This window comes from Lissotriton vulgaris, chromosome 1_1 (assembly GCF_964263255.1).
Source record: "Lissotriton vulgaris chromosome 1_1, aLisVul1.2, whole genome shotgun sequence".
In the NCBI taxonomy this organism is placed as follows: Eukaryota; Metazoa; Chordata; class Amphibia; order Caudata; family Salamandridae; genus Lissotriton; species Lissotriton vulgaris.
In genome coordinates, this window is record NC_141685.1 from 1,610,621,963 (window position 1) to 1,610,641,185 (window position 19,223).

The 19,223-nt window shown below is 44.2% G+C and overlaps 1 protein-coding gene across 6 annotated transcripts in view; it reads right to left on the reverse strand.

Moving 5' to 3' along the window:
- LOC147750884 (uncharacterized) overlaps positions 1 to 19,223 on the reverse strand; it is a 1,319,653-nt gene that overhangs the window by 256,654 nt on the left and 1,043,776 nt on the right. The gene's annotated exons all lie outside the window — the stretch shown is intronic.

The window sequence follows — 19,223 nt, forward strand, 5'->3', positions numbered from 1 at the left end:
TTAGTGAATTAGGGTGACCCAAAACTCACCTCAGTATCCAAAATCCCCTTACCGAGCTAGCTACAGTGTCTCATTGGTCATAACAAACTCCCAATGACTTAGACAAACCAGAACATGAACTTAGATTACCTCAGGTATCGTGGAACACATGAACACTCTTTCGCTCTATAATCATTTCAAACCAGAACTTGGAGTAAAGAGGACACGTGCATATTTGAAATCTTTATTAATCAATGCAATGTCCTCAAACGCAGTATCTTGTACAATACTAACAAACAGATTATAAGAATCAAAGTTATCAGCATAGTTACTAGTCCATAGTACGCAAACGGTGATAGCATATTATAATGCTGAAATGAATAGGAATTAACAACACCTATTTCTCACCTCCCTATTTAGCATATTATATTATATTATGAAGGTCTCTTTTGGGTTTTAGCAGGGCGGGCCCATACCTCTAAATGTCAGGAGGAGAGGATCACATCATCAGCTACCAGCTCTCTGCATGCGAAGCATCATCAAGTGTGTCCTTGCATTTCCTGTAACTCTATCTTAAACCCGCTTAGAGCCCAATGTTGGCAGCAACTGTATTTATGTTATGTCTAATGTGGTGCGGAGATCAGACCTCCCAACAACCTTGTATCGAGTTATTCTTAGAGGGTTCAGCACTCACTGTTCAGACAGTGTACCAAGCAAAACTGTTAGAGTAATAACATATTATTCTCAAATAAATCACATCGCTCTTCTAGGTTGAAAGCTACAACAACAAGTATGTGTCGTGTGCAAAACTGAAGCCGAAGGAAAAATGGCGTTTAAACATGTAATAAGCTTATGCTAACTTAACACAGTATATATAAAGAAGTATCTATATGACACCCCCCCAATGATCCGAGCACGGTCAAAAAGGAAAGCCTACACTAAAATAGAGACTTAACATGAAAGCAGAGTTCAACAATATTGAGCTAAGCTAAATATAAAAATATGTATGAATGCCTATAGTGGCCAAACAAATTTTATCAAAAGACTGCAACGCAAGGCCTCGGAAGTACAATGATATAGGACCAGGCCGCATAAGTCCAAATGTTTATAAGAAAAAAAGAGCACTTTTCAAAAATTCAAAAGTCATGTGCCATAATAATGAAAGTCTTCAAGGCATCTCATGATTGGACAGAATATGCAAAATATGCAGCAACAGCTTCCAACATGAAATCACTGTCATCATCCGAAAACAGTTCAGCCATCCAATTAAGTAACGGGAAAGAACATACGTGCTCCTCCAGCACCGGATCCTCTAGCAACATCAGAGGACAACTCGGTGGGTTCTCAAGAACGCTATGTGCCAGAAACTCATGCTCCGCTGCGGGTATGTCCCACTGACCCATTAGTCCATGCATCGCCGCCAAGGCCATAATCCTTTCGCCAGAACAAACCAACTCGTGAGCAACTACGGGGCTCATCAGGTGATTAAAATCGACGTCAGGAGAAGTCTTCAAGCAGAGACACAAATCAATGGCCCAGTCGAAATCGCAGCTCAGGCAATGAAACACAGGCTGGACACATGTGAAATAGGAGAATCGAAACGATAATCCAAAAGCCGTGCTTAAAGTCGCAAGCGGCAGGGTGCCATAGTAATCAAGCATCCAGTTACGAAACAGTGTCAGGAGGAGTTGAACGGCTTCTTGCGCAGGACGGGCATCCATGTTTTATAAAGCAAAACAATATCAAAATGCCTGCAGCTAAAGCCAGCAAAACAGGGAATCCGCCAAACAAACTTGAAAATATAGAATGAAAGAACGCGGGGATGACACCAAATATTTTTTCAAAGGTAGTCACGAGACCACTACTAACTAATTTAAAAAAATGAGCGAGACCAGATGTGGAGGATGCATTAAAGATTTGATGTACAAGCTGGCAGAAATGAAACGGCAAGTCAGTATTTAAAAGTGCCTGCACCTCTGTGCGTGTGTTAGCTATGTGAAGGACATAAGTTTCACAGGCCGAGCTCAGGGCCACTTCTTTTTGAGACAAAAGGGCTCTTATTCTACTCATACCATTGAACTCCGCTTTCAAGGTTGGGATGCGTGGCCAGATGGAAACATCTGAATTCCCATGTGTGGGAGGATATAGCACATTTTTGCAACACACCACACGTTCTGATACAGTTACCACATAAGCGATACTGATTATTAAACCACAACACTCCTCGGTATTCAAAAGCAAATAACTACCATTTGTAAATAATGTAAATGTGGGAACTATCGCTGGAACTGGTGTGCCTTTCAAAACACAAGCAAAATTAGGCCGGTCCTTATTACAAGAACCGTGTAACTGGATGTGTCGGCATATTAATGAACGGTCAGGCGACTGCGTGCATTCTTTACCATTAAGATTCACTTCCTTTCCATCCTTTAGACATCGGTATGTGTATGGTAAAGACCATGCCTCATGGAGGAATGCGCTGCCTAGCGGTTCATATCGCCCTATTGCAATGTACCGCATACAATTAGTGAATTTGTACAAAGCAAATGGTAATGTAATTAATCCATGGATAAGCCACGTTGCTGCAGTGTCTTCAGCTACAGAAAACGGTAAAGATTCTAACCTTTCAATATGTAACATAGAAAATGATGCATCACGCATTGAAAGTATGCGTTGCTTTTCAGCCAAATTAAATGGGGCAAAGAGGGAAGACACGTTCATGTAACTCCAGGGCACACGGCCCGCCTTAAGTGTCTGTAGTGTACATGCAAACTGCATTACAGAACGCAATTGATTTTGACCATGGTTTAATACCGACACCTCATAATGCACAATGTCAACAACAGAAGAAACAATATTATTCAACGTGTAAATTCGGGAAGAAAGCATGTTAATACTGTTATCGACAACTGCAAGCACTTTCTCCAAATTAGCTTGGTCAATAGCCCTTAGTCGTTTAGCAGCTTCAATTTGTGAAAATTTCCAAATCTCATTGTAAATCGCATAAATCCACCGTTTAGTTCTACCCTTAGCTGGGCCTTTTATATAATCATTTAGATCTACATTATCACTCAACTGGGACAGATGTAGTTTAACAGCAGCTAATGTGGAATGTTGTAGCCAATTCTGACACAATTTGCCCACTGAGTAAGTTGTAACAGTATGATCAGCCTCAAAACGGGGATCAGGTCTGACTTGTGTAAAACCTTCAGACAAGCCCAGAAAACGACGTTGGCAAGAATCAGAGCTTCTATGCCACATCAGCCAACCCTTTGGATCCAAACTGGATACATTAAAGGATGAATTGTGCAACAGTGCTTGTAAATCACGAATGGACAATTCAGTGTAATTACTCCAACCTAAATATTCTTCCAATTCGGGGATAGTTGGTGTATTTAATTTTTTTAGAAGTTGCCAATCCAAAGCATGTTGTTTGTGAAATGGTAGAATTTAGAAACAACATGTGATTTGGGATGAGACATGCACGGTGCAAAGCCTCAGTGCCTTGTACCTGCCAATTTTTGGTACCCCAAACCGATTTAAGGTCAATTATTTCCTTCCATAGCTCGTAGCCATCTACAGCTAACTTGTCTAGAAAGGACTTCGAATACAGCAATTTAGTATTGGTAAGTCTAACTTTGGACATGGACTTTTGTGTCATTTTAAAATAAAACGACTCAGGATATGATGGATTAAAGTCTGTGAAATAAGTGTATTTTTCCAGAAATGTACTGGAGCTGCCTTGTAATGGAGCTGGGCAATGTTCCCACTGTGTGTAATTCACATTACCCCTCCTGGAACTTGTTTTATGCAGAAAATGATTACCATAATGTTGAAAGCAAAACAAATCACCATAATTAATAGAATCTAAGTATAAATCCTCAGCATCAAAGGCAGCATAATATTTCAAATCAGAGAATAATCCTTCCACGGCCTGAATATCCCAATCATCAGAACGGATGTTTTGTTTCACTACATGCCCCATATTCACTCTAAGCACATTTGGAACATTAATCACTTCAGTGGGGCCATGGATTTGAAACCTAACCGCATCCCACACAATCCCATCAAGGACAGGCCAAGCAGTGATGTTAACTGTATTCAACTAACTTTTCAGTCTGTGTGCTGAATGTGACAAGGAAAGTGGGGCCAATGTTCCATTAAGGTGCCGAATTCCTGTTCTCTCTTTGACTTAGTGTCCATCGATCAGACGGAAAAAATAAAACACAAAACCAATTGACATAAAAAGATAAATTGAAAAAAGAACCAGCCAAATATATGTCCAAGGGGGAATCAAATTTTTTTTTTTAAATAAGGTGACATATGTTGCTAAACGTGAGGGTTTTTTCGAATGTGTTGAAGTAGAGTCAAAAGAGAATCTGGATTCTGTGGCCAAACGAGTCTGTAAATCAGGCATTGATAAATCAGTTGGATAGGTATAATTCAGGTCATCATTGTTATTAATAGGAAAAGTGTTCAATAACGGACTGGAAACCACAGGCATCTCGAGGGTCACCGCTGGCTCAGCACTAGAAGTAATGGCCAACACAGAATGTCTCACTATGGAAGGACAGGACACTGCCGGTGTCATGCTATGAAGAATCGGCCACCCTGTGTGTCTTGACATTGTCAATTGAGATAAATCTGTTTTCCTTACGACCTGGAAGCGGTGGTAATATGACTGTTCTCGTGCCCTTCACTCCAAGTACCAGAACCGGTGCACGATATGAAGGACCAAATTCTTTCTTGTTATCGATCTTCTCTCGAACTAGTTCTCCAACTTGTGGTAGCCAGCCAACTACCGGGATCTGCAATGCAACATCCGACGTGGAGGACAAGTGTTCCTTAGCTAGACTGTCTCTGGTCTTTTGTAGATCCTGTAAAACATTGCAATGTTCATCTACGTCAAAGGCCGCGGCCTGGGCCTTGCAGTCTAGACCGTCGAGGTCAGGAACATACATCTTGATACCAAAGAGCATTTCGTATGGGGTCCGCCCACCCAGAGGCCTTCTAGGGAGATTATTAAGAGCACGCTGCACGCCATTAAGGTGGGCCAGCCAGTTTCTGCCAGTGCCTATAATTCGAGCTGTCAAAGATTGCTTTAAGTCACGCTTCATTCGTTCCACTACACTGTTACCCTCAGGTCTGTACGGAGACGAAAACTTGACTTGGACCCCCAACGAAACCATAGCATCCTTATACGCCTTAGAGGCGAAAGCCGGACCCTGATCCGAATGGAAGGTACCACAGGCAAAAATCCCTACAAAGACAGGCAAATCTCTTTTGACAGTCCGTGAATCAGCGCTGTGATGGGGCCATACCACACAAAGCGTGTGCATGAATCAACTGCTACTAAGATGTACTTATACGCAGTATCAGAAGAAAAAGGACCGCAGTGATCCAAATAAACACATCCTAGCGGTTTATTAGAAATGTACAACTGTGTCTGTGGCGGACGCGCAGCAGTCGAAAGCTTGATCTGCTGGCAAATGTCACATTGAAGGACATAATCACGCGTCTGTTTGTACAGTCCCCGCCACCAGAACCTCTGTTGTAACTGAGTTACAGTGGCTGAAACGCCCGCATGCGCAGACGCCACACCTTCATGAGTGGCTGTAATCAGAGTAGCTCTGCGATCTGAGTTAGGAACCAAACGTTCACCAACATCAGGAATTTTCACATAAGGAACCTTATCGGGACTTAAGTGGTACGTGTACTTCGAAGGGAACCCCGCAGGATATTTACCTCCCTTCTCAGTGGCAGCAACAGCCGCCAAGATGTCATCATCTAGTTTACTTTTGGAGCGAGTAACAGCTGCAACTAAGTATTTTGATACTGCTGACTTCGCCGCTTCATCAGCAAGCGAATTACCGACAGTGTGGACTCCCACACGCTGGTGGCCAAGAGTATGAATCACAAACACGAGTGGTAACTTTTCCTTAAGTTCAGCCACTCGGACCCAGATCCTTTTATGTTTTATTGTGCTACCTTTGGAATCACGAAAATCATTCTGAATCCAAAAGAACAAGTTCTCATTGTAAGACTGGACACAGTAGTAAGAGTCACTTACGATTAAAGTAGTCACACAAGGATCAGCTTACTCTAATGCGAGCATCAGAGCACGAAGTTCTGCTAACTGTGCGGTGCAGTCCCCAAGTGTCTGCGTGTGCACGACACTGGACTTGAACTCATCGTTCACCATGTCACTGACCACAATGGCACACGCGGAAACGTAGGCATGTTTAGAGCCATGCGCAACCTGCGCCGATCCATCAGTGTAAATGATGCAATGGAAATCCTCCAACGGCCGCATTGCTAAAGGAGCAGGATGAACGAATTCTTACTGTAAGTACTCCTGCGACCGTAAAGTGGCGTCAAAAATAAACATGACATCCTGGGATGACAAGGATGCAGCCCATTGAATCCACCGAGGGTGCAAAGCTTTGGAATTCGGTACACTGGCTTTTGTAACTGCCTCCAAGGCAGGACACGGGGTAACAACCAACATGCGTTTTTCCTGTGACAGGGCACGTTCCTTGAGAATTACTATCTGCACAGCCGTCAAAACTTTCTCCACAGTGGAAAATCGCATTTCAGCAGAAGTGTACAAGTGTGACTTGTAAGCAATAGGTACTGTATCTCCTTCATTAAAAGTTAGGTACGTGAAACCCACCGTCCCAGGGATAATTCTTATCACCAGGTTGGTCTGGTTATCACGAGTCTGTAAGTATTCAGAAGCGAGCAAATCAGCTTGCAAGGACTGCAGAATAGCTGAATGCTCAGGCAGCCAGCATGATTTGGAAAAAGATGGTTGTATCAAAGCATATAAAGGCTTGATACGCTGGGCATATTCCGGAATGTAAGTTCTCCCGAAATTCAAAAAGCCCAGTAAAGATTGTAATTTTTTCAGTGTTGTCGGAGAGCGCAACTGTGCGCATTTCTCCAGGAAATGAGGAGCCAACCCCTTTCCTTCATTGTTAAGCTCGTAGCCCAGAAACAACACTGTGTACTCCGCAATGTGCGATTTTGCAAAGTTAAACTTGTAACCCATGTCTGCAAAGTTACAAATTATGGTATTAACTCGACACAGATGCTCCCAAAGTTCGTCGTCTGTGAGATAAATGTCATCCACATACGAACAAGCAACTGGGTCGATTCTCTCCAAAAGAGAGACTATGCGGGCGGAAAAAACTCCAGGACTATTCTTATAGCCCATAGGGAGACACCGAAACATTTTTTGCACACCGCCGCATGTAAAGGAGGTCCATTGGGAACTTAGACCATCCAATCTATGGGCATAAAAACCATTGGAAATGTCAAGCGTGGTTTTGAACCGTTTACGCTCAAGACTATTCACTAGGGCAGAGCCGTGAGTATTCTGTACTGCAGAGTTACAGCAATGCGAGTTCAAATGCCGGTAATCCAAAACCAAACTATATGAGCCGTCCGGCTTGTTTACAGTAAAAAGGGGGTTATTCATTGGTGACACACACATTTCAATTACACCTTGATATTCCAATTGTTCAAGGATAGCCGCGACTGAAGCTTTGGCTTCACGTCGTATGGGATATTGGGGTTGAGGCTGCGGCTGAGACCGTAAAGGAATCTCGTGGCTTGGAGACAATTTATCCCAGCCACATTGATTGCGGTACACAGCCGGTGCAAACGCCAGAGCCCACTCTTCTGCAAAATGCAGCGCTTCCACTCTCGAAACAGTGTGCGCGAAACTGGGGAGGATCACCTCCTCCCCTCGCGGAGCTGCGTGAACAAAAGGTGGGTGCCAGTGATCCTCCGAAAGCAAAATATCATACGTAGACGAAAGATTTTCCCAAAATACCCCTTTTACAGTTCGCTGTATGTCACCTTCTATTAACAGGACAATTTCAAAAAGTCTATTAGGGGGAGCAACTCTCGTATCAGCTGTTTCAATCACAACATAAGTGTCAGTCGCTGTCACCTTCAGTAGTGGACGGAGGGCCTCTCTCACTATGGTAATCTCTGCCGCGCTGTCCAGCAAGGTCAGAGCCCACGTCAGATTCCGAAGCCGCGTTCTCACTATCTGGGGCATATCAATGCGCCGTTAAGGCAGCGACCTTTTTCTTGGCAAACTGCGGTCTCTTAGGCTTAGAGCCCTCCTGCTTGTCTGCACCGTTGGGCGGGTGGGGCTGGTCACGTCCTTGCTGGCCACCCCGGCCCCTGCCGCCCCCTCCACCACCGGTTGTCGGGGCCGATGAGTCCTGAAAAGAACGAGGAGAGCGTTGTTCAGAAGCCTGAAAACGATCAGGAGATTTAATCATCGCGCGGTCGCGCAAATTATAAACGCGTTCCGACTGCGCAGGCAACGGAGACGCAGGACGAGAAACCTGTGTTTGTTGTTGTTGCTGTTGCTTACCATGCTTCTGTTTTTTAGGCCAATTTTGTTTTTTATTGGAATTGGGCTGAACACCCGCTACCGAAGACTGCCCCTAGGGCTGCTTTTTCTCTTTATCAGAAAAAGGCTTAAGACCCTTGGCATTGCGGCCAACTGTTTTATAAGCCGCCACAATTATCTTCGCTAACTGTCGGGGTTTCTCGGCATCGGGAATCGCCTTTAACGCGTTAGCCACCTGAAATTTCACTGCATCCCCCTTGACATTCGCAAGGATCAGATCGCAAACAACATCAAAGGTGCCACACAGGCGCATACCCAACTCAACCGCAGACTCCTGTCCGTGATCATCTTGAACACGTTTAAGGACCGTAGACAGATTGGACATAGACGGGGTGCCAAAGCATCTCGAATAGACCGCTGCAAAAGTCTTACCCAATATCTCACAGTCAACAAGCTCAGGGGCCAAATCTTTCGGCAAACTAAGCGTAAGAATCCAGTGTTTTTCACCAGGAGTCGTATTAGGAAACAGCCTCCAGCTGGTCAAATTTCTCGGCAAGCCAGAAAGGAAAATCATCCTTATCCTGGGGCTTCTTGCCCATTACGGAATTCACCATGACAGGACTGATTTTCAAACCAGCCTGCCCTGCCGGAAGTGCTGCACCTCTAGGGGCTGCACCTTGAACATTACGACTTGTGTAATGTACTAGCGCTCTAATCACGGCAATAGCGACAACATGAAGAAGCCTAAGTTCACCTAAGTTACAATTGCCGTGATTAGGGTGAGGAGTAAATCCAGCCAAAGCGGGCCAATTTGCCCCCGGAATGGACAAAGGACCTAATCTCGGAGCGGTCAACGAATGGGGTAGGGCGCCACCAAACCAAACTCCATGCTGCCAAACATCTATAGGAACTTCCTGTGCTCTGTACGGAGCATACTCAGCAGGTACAGGAGAGGCAGTGTACGAGTGGAACACTCCAGAATTTGCATCCACCGCCGGAAATGTCACCCACGAATAAAAAGGTTCGTATGGGTAAGCATGTTACGCACTCACCACCATAATCACAGCTAAGCCTTCCAAAGGAACATCATCAAGCCCGCAAATGATCACGCACCGCAATGCGACTATGCAGCGGAATGTCCACGGCTTGTGCCATGACAACACAGGAAAGAGAAAAAACAAAGCAAACATTGTAGCACAACTGGGTAGTAATTCAAGGAAACCGTTTTAGATAGATTCAAGCTTGAAGAGACCTATTTAAAAAATAGGTAGGTTTCACCGACACCACCGTTTACCGGAAACGGCAATGAAGGGGTTCAGGTTTGAATGATATACTACTCGAGTGTCATGATATAAGACCTCCAACGATTGGGCGCCATGTAGCAGGGATTCTGTTCTACTACAGAACTGTGCATAGAGATCTAGAACCTTAGTGAATTAGGGTGACCCAAAACTCACCTCAGTATTCAAAATCCCCTTACCGAGCTAGCTACAGTGTCTCATTGGCCATAACAAACTCCCAATGACTTAGACAAACCAGAACATGAACTTAGGTTACCTCAGGTATCGTGGAACACATGAACACTCTTTCGCTCTATAATCATTGCAAACCAGAACTTGGAGTAAAGAGGACACGTACATATTTGAAATCTTTATTAATCAATGCAATGTTCTCAAACGCAGTATCTTGTACAATACTAACAAACAGATTATAAGAATCAAAGTTATCAGCATAGTTACTAGTCCATAGTACGCAAACGGTGATAGCATATTATAATGCTGAAATGAATAGGAATTAACAACACCTATTTCTCACCTCCCTATTTAGCATATTATATTATATTATGAAGGTCTCTTTTGGGTTTTAGCAGGGCGGGCCCATACCTCTAAATGTCAGGAGGAGAGGATCACATCATCAGCTACCAGCTCTCTGCATGCGACGCATCATCAAGTGTGTTCTTGCATTTCCTGTAACTCTATCTTAAACCCGCTTAGAGCCCAATGTTGGCAGCAACTGTATTTATGTTATGTGTAATGTGGTGCGAAGATCAGACCTCCCAGCAACCTTGTATCGAGTTATTCTTAGAGGGTTCAGCACTCACTGTTCAGACAGTGTACCAAGCAAAACTGATATCAGAGTAATAACATATTATTCTCAAATAAATCACATCGCTCTTCTAGGTTGAAAGCTACAACAACAAGTATGTGTCGTGTGCAAAACTGAAGCCGAAGGAAAAATGGCGTTTAAACATGTAATAAGCTTATGCTAACTTAACACAGTATATATAAAGAAGTATCTATATGACATGTAGGTAATCAAGTGAAGAAAAAGGACACTAGTTACAATTCTAAACCATTGGGTAGAATATCTGTGGTATCCTCAAAAACTCAATGTGCGTTGGTATTGCGGTATATATCTTTCATCCGCCCCTACATTGTAGTTATGGCAGTTATCATTGGATACCATAGAATGTGCTGGGTGCCTGCCTCATCCAGAGGCTCCTCTGGTCTAGATTGCAGTGTCCAGAGATGAAAAATACGCCCCCATGAGAATAGGGTGTGTGAAAAAGAAAAAGAAATAGGGTAAAATTAGATCTACACCTAAAAACTTTAATCGGGGGTGAAGATCTAATGTTAAAATGGTAAATTGGTACTTGTACTAGATCAAGTTACTAGATCTAGAAGTGTGACTGTTCAAAAAAATCGTCGACATGTTTCAGCCCCCTCTGGCTCAAGGGAGTGTATGGGGCTTTCGTCAGGACTCACAGACAGACAAACATAGAATATTACTCACACTATTCGTGTAGTTTGAATGGGTAGGTATAATATGGGGTAATCATTGACCACTTATACTCTTTAGGCCTGCAAAAGAGAAAGAAAAACAGACAGGTATATGGTACACATGGATTAATTATCATAGTGTACTCTGGGGGCTCCAGAGATAGCTATAGTCTGATCATCTAGGTTTGTGTATAGTACATCTCAATGGTGGAGGGGGGGCCGTGATGGGCAAAGGAAAAAGGGGGGGGGGATGGTGAAGGTGAAGCGAGATACGTTGTCTATCAAGCACAAATGTTTATACTCTCTTATGGGTGTGGGGCCACTCAGCCTAATCTCTAGTTGAATACAGAGATAAGTTCCCAACAGTTAAATTTCGTTTTGGGAACGAGCGCCGAGGTCTAAATATGCGTAAACTACTCTTTCTCACCAGCTTACATTGCGTGGTAAAGAGCGGTTCAGTTCTGAGCGTGCGCATTAAAAGTTTATGAAAATCGGTAATTATTCCTTTGAATCAAATAAATGTCCGTGTAGGGACGGGCAACGAGGTATGTATATAAGCATCCTTACAAGCTAGTAATGTGCAATTATAAAGCAGCTGGGTTCCGGGCGCTTGCATGGTGAATAAGTTCGTGATTATGGCAGATTTGCCAATACAGTCTTACCCATAGACGATATGTCGGAGGCTTCGTCAGGGAGCCACAGAGCTGAAAATTGGGAAGCGAAAGATTGTTACCGGCTAATCTTACCGTTGTTTGGTAAAGTGTATGTAACAAGGTCTCACCGCCGCCATTACCCGCGTGTTTGTGCGCTAATTCCGCTTGTGCTGACTCTGCCCCTGGACTAGGAGCAGACGTCAGACAGGCGTTTTTGTAGGCTCAATACAAATGGTGCAACTTTATTAAAAAGCGGTTTGAGCAACTGGGAATGTAAAACTTTCCAACTCTTAGAGGGTGCTAGTGAAGTTGTAATGCCGTTATAAAAATGCAGTTCGAAATGGGAATGTTAAATCCATAATGCAATTTACACGGAGTTAGAATTAATCTGAAGTAATATGGGTAATTAAACTCTACATGATGTCGTTGTTCTTATACAGCGGAAGGAAGCTGGATTATCAGTATTAGTACCAAACACATTGTAATGATGGCATATGTAAAACTAATGTACTGCGAATTGGTGCCAAGGTACATTGTCGTTTAACTCCCAAATATGAGTTTTCAGGCGGTCCACCCATCTCTGTTCTTTCTCGTAGAGCTTTTTCTCAGCATTTTGGGTTTTTTCAGTGAGCATCTCTATCACTGTCCACCGGATGTCTTCACAGGAGTGTCCAGCCTCTATGAAATGGGCACAAAGTTTTGTGGTTGTCTTCTTCAGCCTTATATTACTTCTATGTTCTCCTATTCTTGTTTTCACCTTTCTACAGGTCATGCCTATATAGAGTTTTTGACAAGGACAATTTGCCATGTATATGACATGGGAGGAGTTACAATTGGTATGTTGTTTTTGAGTCCATAGAAGAGTCTCTGAGAGTTGTAGCTGTTTTGAGGTGGTGGTATATTTACACGCTGTACAATTACCACACGGATAATGTCCACTTACAGGTGCCATGGTGATGTCTCTGGTTATCTCTTGTGTCTGTGTCCTCTTTGGGCGGGTATGAACCAGAGTGTCTCGCAAATTTTTGGTTCGCTTGTTAGCGAACCGGGGTTTAGGCCAATCAAATTTTCCAGTATTGAGAATTTTCCAGTTCTTGTTCACCAGTTTTTGGACTTCATATATCGTGGGGCATAATGTTGTAACACACGTGACCAGATCTGGTGTGGGGTCTTTATGATGGGTTTGTAAAAGACATTCCCTAGGTTGATTGTTGGCACGTTTCATACATTTCCGAATGGTGGCTGGTGTGTAGTCTCTCTGTTTGAGTTTCATGCTCAGTTCTAGTGCTTGTGCCTTATAGTCTTCAGTTTTTGTGCAATTTCTTTTGATTCTAAGAAACTGGCTGTATGGCAAGTTATCTCTTAAGGGTTTGGGGTGATAGCTTTTGTAAGAAAGTAAGCTATTTTTAGCAGTAGGTTTGGTGTATGTCTTTGTTTTTAATTTATTGTTTTCAGCAAAGATTGTGAGATCCAAAAAGTCTATGGTTGAGTTATTGGCCTGGTATGTGAATTTTAGCCAAGGGTCACGTTCATTCAGCCAGTTGATAACACCTTTAGGTCTTGTTTGATGTCCCATATGAGGAGAATATCATCGATGTATCTCTTCCAGTATAAAATACTGGAAGAGTACGGGTTGCCTTCATTGAGCACATGTTGTTCCTCAAAGTGGCTCACATACAGTCCAGCCACCGACGGGACAAATGCACTGCCCATGGATGTACCATGATTTTGCAAGTATAAGGCTCCATTATATTCGAAAAAGTTTTCTTTAAGGGCTAGTTGGCAGCACTGTAAAATGAAGTGTCTAGGAGTATGGTAGTTCCAATCTTCATTGAAAAGAACATCTTCGAGCATCTGAAGGGTGTCGTCTTGTGGAAGGCTCGTATAGAGCGACTCCACATCTAGTCCTACTAGGAGCATGGTGTTTTGGTCAAATGGTAGATCTATGATTTGTACCAGTAAGTCTCTCGTATCTTTGAGATAAGTTGGTGTCTTCTGAACAAGGGGTTTGAGGTATTCATCTGCAAATTTTGAAAGTGGTTCTAGTATCTATATGACAGTCAGTTGCTTGATCTTTGTACTGATCTGGTAGATGTTGAAGTAGTTTTTCTAGTTGATCATAATGAGCCCTATCGTTACGAGAGAGGAGGGCTTGTGTATTTGCTATACACCACATGTTTGCCGCTTGTGCAGCTACTCTTTTCCCTGATGCATCAATTACCTTTGATTCTTTATCAGGTGGGGGCCCTTTTCCTAGCATTGGACACCACTAATGAATCTAGTGGAAGGTGTCCTTTAATATAGACTGGGTCTGTAGGTGCTGGTCTATATTTCTTTTCAATTCTAGGGGTTAAAATTCTCGTGCGTACAGGATCTTTAAATACTTATGGAGCATGCTTGATTACTCCCTTAATCATTGAAAGAATTTGAGCAGTCCTCAGAGAGCTTAAAGGTGTCTAAGAGCAAATCCTCTTCAATATCGTCAGAATGCATAGACACTCCATGGTAAACAGCAGCTCTGTTTAACAGATGACTAAAACTAATTGGGTCTTCTGGAGGGGAAGGCTTTGATGGATATGAAAGCGGTTCCGGAACGTCAGGCATAGTCTGTGGATTTGGAAAATCATATATGGGTACCTCTGTTGGGTTTGAATAATCCCATATACCCTCATCTAGGCTCTTCCTCATCCTTCCCTCCCTCTAAGTTATATTCATCATCATTTTGCTGTGAGAAATGTGATGATAATGGAGAATGTGCAGGAGATATATGAGGTGATATGTGAGGAGGTGTAGGAGAAGGAGGAAGAAGGGTGCATAGGAGATGTTGCACAGTCCTTCTTCTTGGCAGGCACCACATGAGTAAGTGGTGCATCTGCTGGTCTCTTCTTGTGAGGTGTAGTGCCCACATGACCTGTCTTTGGGTCTATATAGATCTTCTTTTGTTGAGGATCTGGTGTTAAAAGTTTCTCCTCTTCTACATCCTTCCTGGGCTTCGTTTTCTTCGGCTCCGGTGGAGGTTGTGGTTTTTCTTTAGCATTGGGAGGTGTTGTAACGTCCCGTGGCAAAGTTTTCGGTGCTGAAGGTGTTGTTTTGGGCTTCGTAGGCATGTTCGAGGGGTTGGGCACCTCAGAATAAGGCTTCTTGGTCTTCGGCACCGAAGATGTAGAAATGGATGGCTTCGGAGCTGGTGCTTCTTTCGGTATTGATACGTCTTTATGTTTTGGTGCGGTACGATTTTTGGCTTCGGTGCCGAGGTGTCTTTATGTTTCGGTGGCAACAGGAGATGTTTACTCGGTGTCAAGGCAATAGAAGGCTTTGTTGGTTTCTTCGGAGTCGGGCTCTATAGCGGGGCTGTCGAAGTGGATTTTCGGTCTCGATGGGCCTCTTGGGCGGAGTGTTGACCATTGCCTTCGGTTTGGGCAGAGTATGTGGTGCAGGGGCAGTAGTACTCACACGCTGACCCGATGGAATGGAGTCATCTGAGTCGTCTGCCTCTGATACGATCTGGAGCTCCGGAGAGTCTTCTTAGGGAACGAGGGGAACCTCTTCGTCGAAAATATATCCTCCGGTGCTGGGGGTGATCTCCGATCCCGGATGGTTTTTGATCGGAAGGACGCACAAGCTGTGCAGATCGACCCGTCGTGTCCTGGCGATAGGCAGAGGTTACAGACCTCGTGGTGATCGCTATGTGGGAATTTTGCCTGGCATTTCGGGCTTCTCTTCCATGTGGTTTAGGCCAAACGGCGTCGATAGGCCTAACGGCCCACTTCGATGACCGGAATGGATGTTATGTCGTCGAAAAGCCTTGTCTTCAAAGTCGAAGGTGATTTGTTGAAGTTTGTGGAAGTTCTGTGCTTCGAAGTTGCTGAAAAATGTTTTTCTGGCCGGAACGGAGAAACTTTCCTCCGAACCCAGTGGCGGAAAAAAACAATCTAAGGATGGAGTTGATGCCCATGCGCACTGTTGTCCAAGGGAGGAGTCACCTATCTCATGACTACAAAGACTTCTTCCAAGACAACAAAAACCTGCAATCATCCGAGCCCAACACCAGGTGGCGGTCTAATGCTAATGTGTACAATCTGCAGCTCATATGCCTCGAACATTTCTTTCTTGAAACAGGAATCTGGAACACAACAAAACTCTACGAATCTACTTTGAAAGAGAAAGTCCCCTTCTCATCTGTGCTTGTCACAACATAGACCAGAAAGGCAGGAATAGGAGCAGGACATCTTTCTGGCTCCAGTGTTGACTGCGAAAAAACCTGCCTATTGTGTACTGACACTTTTTGGTCATGATAACCACAACAAAACTGCATACTGTACTAATCGTGCTTTTTTATATAAATATAGCACTCTCCTGCTATCCACTCATTTAAAATCAGAGATATTGCATAAATTGAAAATGGATGTTAAGCTTGCAGTATTCTTTAGCAAGTATAAATAAGAGCGGATGTTCTCTGGTACGATCAATATAAAAGCTCAGGACTCTTTTAGGGCCAAGCAATGGAGTCTCTCCTCCTACTCAGACAATTTGACCAACGTAGAACAGCAACACAACTTTCGTCAAGAAGGATGCTCGTCTCCACAGAACCAGTTTACCTGCAAGGACCGTGCAGTATGACCGGTTGACACAGAGAGCTTGAAGGCCACTCACTAGCCGGTCCAATGTTATAGCGAGGAGGAACACTGCCTTGAGGGTGCGGAAGCTGCAATAGACATCTCTGGAGCAGCTCAAAAGAGTGCACATCAACTATGTGAGGACCAAGTTAAAGTCCAACTGTGAAATGAAGAAAGAAGTGGTAGGAAAAAAAGTTGTAGCCTTTCAAAACCACATATAACAGGTGATATAAATAATGAGGTCAAGTCTGGCAAAAGTAAAAAGGCTAAGACATACCCTTTAACTGTGCCCATAGAAAAGCCTTGATGGGAAAGGAACAAAACAAACAACAAAATATCAGATAACATCACCTCGGGTGTGTCAATCTGGTTGGTGCGGTGCCAAAACCATAAATTTGTCCCAGTGATAGGTGTACACAGTTTTCAATGAGGGGCATCTGGCTGCAGTAGAACATAAGCAACCTTTGGAGGACGGTCAAAGTTGTTCAGTTGTCGCTGCTCAATCTCTAAGCACGAAGATGGAGATTGTGAGGACCCAGTTGCAGAACCCTATCATGTTGCTGGGCAACAATACTCCTGGAGGTGCAGCCATATTGAAGCACAAATGCTCAGACTGAGGAGTTCTGGATACCATATTCATTGTGCCCAATTCAAGACCACTAAGATGACCTGGGCCCAGTCGGTCCTGATATTTGTCAGAACTCGGGGCAGAAGCGGCATTTAAGGAAAGGCATACAGGAGGCAGAGCACATCTAGCATGGAAAGCCTTTGAAACTTCAACGTGCAGAACGGCTGACATAGAGCTTTCTAGACAATGGTGAACAGATCAAGCCAAGGTTCTCGCCATTTGTGGAAGAGACCTTCAATCAAGCCCGGCTAAACACCCATGAGGGTCTCAAGGCGCTGGTAATTCTCACTGCTTGGTGGTGATCTGTTCATTTGAACCAGAACTTGCTCCACCTATGGACGTAACTGCTCTGATGATCCACAAAGAAATGGTGGCTAAGCTTGTCCATCCTGCCATTAAAATATCCTGCCAGGTGCTTCACCACCAGGGAAATCCCTTGATGGTCCTGTCATTTTCTGAGTAGTGGCTACTGGTAAGAGCCCAGGACTAACTCCTCCCTGCTTGTTGGAATAGCACATAGTGGTGGTGTTGTCCATAAGCACCTGTACTTGCTTCCCTTTGATGGATGAAAGGAAGGCTTTCAACGCCAAGCGGATGGCCCACAGCTCCAGAAGGTTGTTATGCAGCTGGAACCTGAAACTCCACCAGAACCTAGAGACATCTGATCTCCATCTCTCCCAGTTGGCCGTCCCAACACAGAAGTGACATATCGGTCACCTCTGTCAGCTCTAGGTGGGGTAGGGAGAGGGGTCTGCAGCTTACCCGCCGCGGTCCAGCAACCACCAAAGTAGATCTTTTGCAGTCTTCGCTGAAATATGGACATGATAGAAGAGGTCCACTTGATGATGGGTCCACTAAGACTTTTGATTCTACTGCAGAGCCCATATATGCCATCTGTCATGTTAGACCAGCAGGATGAAGGAGCCCATCACCCCCAGAATCCACCTCACTGAAACCCAGGACAGAGGCCAAAAGATCAGGATTATAGCCTGAATGTCCTGGACTTCCTTTCCCTGGGAAATGGCACGAAACTGAGCATCAGTTATTGAGGAAGGGGAAGGCTACTAGGACACCTGACCTCCAAAGGTGTGCTGCTACCACCGCCATCACTTTCATGAACACCCAAGAGGTACTGGTGAGACAAAAGGTAAGCACAGAAAATGCTGCTGTCCTATCTCAAACGACAGGTAGCATCAATTGGCCTGAAAAACGTGTATATGGAAATAGTTGTCCTGCAAATTCAATGTCACCATCCACTCTTCAGGGTCAAATGAAGGCAACACCTGAATCTGCTAGAGAAGGCCATGGACAGGGTGCAGGTCTAAAATAGAACTAAGACCTCCGTCCTTCTTTGGCACTAGAAAGTAGTGGGAATACCAACCACAACCCTTTTCTACTGCATGCCCCCTCTCAACAGCCCCTTTGGCTAACAAGCCTTGTACTTCCTGCAGTAAGGTAGACAGATGGCCCTCTGTAAGTTGAGCAGAGGCCGCTGGGGACAGCAGTGTCAATTTCACACCCAATGGAGTTACAGGTGTCCAGCCTGCAGCAAATCATATTTGGCAGCGTTAGCAGAGTAGAGATAAATACTAAATGTTTCCACTCTCTTGGATTTCATATCCGTAGGAGTAGTTGAAAAAGTATATGAGTTTGTCTGACTAGTGGAAGCCTGCACCACTAAACTTTCAAGAGAGGGGTGTTGAGCCAGAAATGCGGAAACACATGGGCAGGGTGGCGGCTTTTGCAACTAGGCAATTTACTGTAGGCCAGAACACAGCTTGGTGCAGACCTCCAAGAGGGTGTTGGTCGGTGCCTTGTTGAAAGTCAGCAGGGGTTCGGTATTGGTATGCATTGGCTGGAGGAATTCCGTCAGGTAATTAGATTTTTACCACTATAGTGGGGCGCTGTAGGTCAAGAACTTAGGTTGTATTCCACAAGTCTATAGCAAAGCAAGCACTTTCCTCCGTGGCCGGCCTGGATGTGGGATGAGGCCAGAGTCCAGCCTCAGTCGGGGTTGCAGCAGCGCTGACTTGGAGTCAGGTGAGGTAGGAATGTCTCCCTATTTTAACTTGTGTAGGAAGATGTAAAGGACGTCCGGATCAGGAGTACCTGTCCTCTGACCATTCCGACCTCTGTTAGTGTTCTGAGGCGGTTAGCTTTAGAAATATTATTTTCAATTATGTTCTCAATTTTTTT